Source organism: Xenopus laevis, chromosome 9_10L, assembly GCF_017654675.1.
Source record: "Xenopus laevis strain J_2021 chromosome 9_10L, Xenopus_laevis_v10.1, whole genome shotgun sequence".
Taxonomy (NCBI): Eukaryota; Metazoa; Chordata; class Amphibia; order Anura; family Pipidae; genus Xenopus; species Xenopus laevis.
In genome coordinates this window covers 8,472,028-8,475,528 of record NC_054387.1, presented here as the reverse complement: position 1 = coordinate 8,475,528, position 3,501 = coordinate 8,472,028, and the positions used below count along the sequence as shown (strand labels likewise).

Below are 3,501 nucleotides of genomic sequence, written 5' to 3'. Positions count from 1 at the left end.
CGCACGACGTTCCCTTTTTGCGCATGCGCCGGCTACTTCCTATATAAGTCGGTGAACGAAGGCAGCACGGTCTCTGGCAGCGGTGCGGGCAACGTGGTAGGTTATAGGGAATCTGTTGGCATCGCAGTGCTCGCTTTGTTGCATGCTGTGGCCTTTACTTGTTTTGTTGATGGTTGTGTAGGTCTGTCTGTATGGGCTGCTGCCAGTTATAACTATAACTCTGTCTTAATTCTGTGGATACTGATTAATTGATCAAAGCAATATGTCTGTTTACTGTGTGTCCTGTATTATCCCTTGCTGGCTCCATCTGCTGTCCCCTGACTGACTGACTGCTCTATCATTGGCTCTCAGTGTCTCCAGTAACATCCCTGTGCCTTCACTAACTGACTGGGAAGACTTTTCTCTTCTAGTATCCACTGGTCTGATTGCAACTTTGCACCCCCTTTGGTTAACTGTCAGTGTCTGTGGCTTTAGAGTTATTTAACTTTTTATTCAGCAGCTCTCCAGTTTGTAATGTCATCAATCTGGTTGCTAGGGTCCAAATGACCCTAGTTACCATGCACTGATTTGAAGAAGAGACAGGAATAGGAGAGGTCTGGATGGAAAGATGAGTAATACAAAGTGTTCACTATTCCTTCTGCTTTTTTTTTTTTTTTTTTTAATATGGGGTTGGTGACCCCTTTTGAAAGCCGGAAAGTCGGAAGAAAAAGGCGAATCATTCAAAAACTATAATGAAGACCAATTGAAAAGTTGCTCAGAATTGGCCATTCTTTAACATCCTATGGGCAGAAACAGATAAGATTCGGGGAGATTGTTGCCTGGTGACAAATCGCCTCTTCGGCAGGCCGACCCCTCCCCCCCCAAACTGGCTTCCTGTCGGCTAGAATCTAAATTGTGGGCGGAATGGTACTCTGAGCGCTTAGTTTTCTGAAGTTGCCTTCACAAAGAAACGTCAGGTGACTTCGGAAAACAGTGTTCAGAGTGCCGTCCCGTCTGCGATTTTACATTCTAGCCGGTGGGAGGACCATTTGGGGAGATAAGTCTCCCTAAGAAGAGGCAGTTTGTCGCCAAGACCAATCTCCACCCTAAAAGTTAACTTATAGATTAATCCCCACTTTAAAAACAATAATGGCTGTTGCATGCATTTGTTTGAAAAGTTTGACCATCCGCTAGGGTGACTGGGCAGCAGTATATTGTCTATAGTCCAACGCTACAGATTTAAATGGGGGTTCCTGCACCCCTGTCACATCACTGACCCAGCAGAGTTTAGAGGCCTTTTCTTTTCAGCTCTGTCCCTTGTCTGCTTGGGTTTGACCATATGCAGAGCACAGTTTCATCTACTAAAAACCCCATAGTAACACAAAGGGCCCCCAGAAAGATGGCGGTGCTCTGGCAAAGTACCCAGTTCTGGCCTTGTTCTTCTATCTATGCTTTACCAGTTTGGGTGTAATGTTTGTGCATGACGTTGGCCTCCAGTATTTCTATTTCATGTGTAATCTAATTGATCAATAAGGTCTGATCCTAGTAGTAATGCTGCTTACAATGCGTGTCCCTTCTAATCTCTAAAGACTCCTGTTTGTTTGCAGGAAGCAGAGTGTCTGGAAATGGGGCACAGGCTGCTGTGGATACGTCACCTCATCCAAATGTCAAAAGGAGGAGGGGTGAAATCGAAATTCATGATCATGAGAAGGCTTGTCTGGCGCTGATGGGTTTCACAGTAAAACTTGGGTTTATGCTCCATTTAGAGAAATCATTGGGCGCCTGTGACTGACGGAACAAAGCAATGTAAGTTGGACGGATGTTCCCTCTGGTTGATTCTCTACATGACAGTGCAAATACAGAATTGTTCTAAGTCTAAAGTGGCTCTCCAGGTGGGATGGGGCTACTAGGATCTGTAGTTGTAGCCCATCCATGACGCCCTATTGCTGATGTCCAAGTGATGACTAAACTTTTTTCCCCAGCAGATCGACACTGTTGACTTGCAATGCTTTTAAGCCAGTTTTGTCTGATACATCAGCAGACTTTAGATTTCTAATGACTTCCCTTTTTTGATGGTAAATACTAATGCATTTGTTTCTATTTAAGGCATATGGAAGTCCCATGATTCTCGGCTGAACACTGCAGTCCAGTCAGGCTACACATGTCTATGGTAAGTGCATGAGCTGTAAATAAAATAAAGTGCCGGTCTGGGCCTATTGCTGACGTGCGTGATGACTGAACTTTTTTCCCCAACAGACCGACCGTGTTGATTTTGTTGCTTTTAAGCCAGTTATGTCTGATATGTCGGCAAAATGACCCTCTTCATAATCTACTAAATTTTCATGTTCCCATGTATCTGAGGCCATGTTTTCCTGTTGCATGTCTCATACAGAACTGAATATAATGCTGTGATGTCTGAGAGCTGCTTTAATATTTTAACACCAATTCCTTTCTGTTGCAGCGTGTAAGTAACCGCAATACCTGAAGACTTTGAGTTATGCCTTGGGAACAATTCAAAATGGGGTAAGTCTTAAAATGTGCCTTTACCCTCTGCTTGATATAATGCCCCATTCAGATGCCCCTGGGTTATATGGAGGCTGCCTTGGTATCTGGATCCTATTCTGCTGTGCGTGATGACTTACACTTTTTTCCCCATCAGATCGACAGTGTTGACCATAATCTGTTTTAAGCCAAACTGTCTGATACACAGAGTAGATCCAGATTCCTGAATTGATTTTGTCCTGTGCTTTACATTGAACCTTCTCAAGCTGATCCTGTTTCTTTCTTTGCAGCTGTACTACTTGGTCTCAAGGCAAGACAGATCAGCCCATGAATCATGAACGTTGCTACACATAGAAAAATGTCTGGAGTTTTCTCAATAAAAAATTATATTGAACTATAATCTGGTTTTGTCTTCATATCCAAGTCTCATCTGCAGAGATGTTAAGGTTACAATGTCTTTAACAAAAAGCTAATGCATGTTGATCATGCAGGTCACTGTTGGGTCTTCTGGTTCCACAACCCAAAATCCCATCTTGATGACACCAATGTAGGGCTGATTATGTGCCTAATTGGCATTGCTTTTCCTGACTGTTTTTTAACTCTGATATGACTGAGAGCAGGAGCCTGTCAAAGGGGTGGCTAAGACTAAAGTGGGAGATTCTTGGTTTAGCAAATAAAAATATATTACCCGGTTATATTAAAACCTTTTTTCCTTTTTAGCTATGGGGAGTTTCACATAACTGGGCAGTGGAAAAGGTGAAACCAACACGTGATCATGAAAAGTTCCCCCTACACTGGGCCCTATTTTGCTTGTTTGTGGGGTCCAGGTTAATAGTGGACTAATTGGGCCAATGTTAATTTAGCAGTGTACGTAACCCCATGATTATGGATTACCTCATCTGGGTACCAAACTTGCTGCAGAGCTAGCATAGGCTTCTTAAAAATTACCTAATGTGCGTCTTCAGCCCCAATTAAGATTAACAAAGGGGGCAGGAGGGTTAAAATAAACCTGGTGTCGTG

General features: G+C 43.2%; 1 long non-coding RNA gene and 3 other non-coding genes across 4 annotated transcripts; all 4 read left to right on the top strand.

Annotated features, from left to right (window-relative positions):
* Window positions 1-2,881, top strand: LOC108700879. Its single transcript, XR_001933058.2, has 5 exons — window positions 1-96; window positions 1,587-1,785; window positions 2,086-2,149; window positions 2,441-2,502; window positions 2,772-2,881. It is a non-coding gene; the product is annotated as an uncharacterized LOC108700879 (long non-coding RNA).
* On the top strand, window positions 1,925-2,018 carry LOC121398598. Its single transcript, XR_005964419.1, has one exon. It is a non-coding gene; the product is annotated as a small nucleolar SNORD12/SNORD106 (small nucleolar RNA).
* On the top strand, window positions 2,198-2,288 carry LOC121398596. The gene has a single exon (XR_005964417.1). It is a non-coding gene; the product is annotated as a small nucleolar SNORD12/SNORD106 (small nucleolar RNA).
* On the top strand, window positions 2,600-2,690 carry LOC121398599. The gene has a single exon (XR_005964420.1). It is a non-coding gene; the product is annotated as a small nucleolar SNORD12/SNORD106 (small nucleolar RNA).
* Window positions 2,882-3,501: the final 620 nt, after the last annotated feature.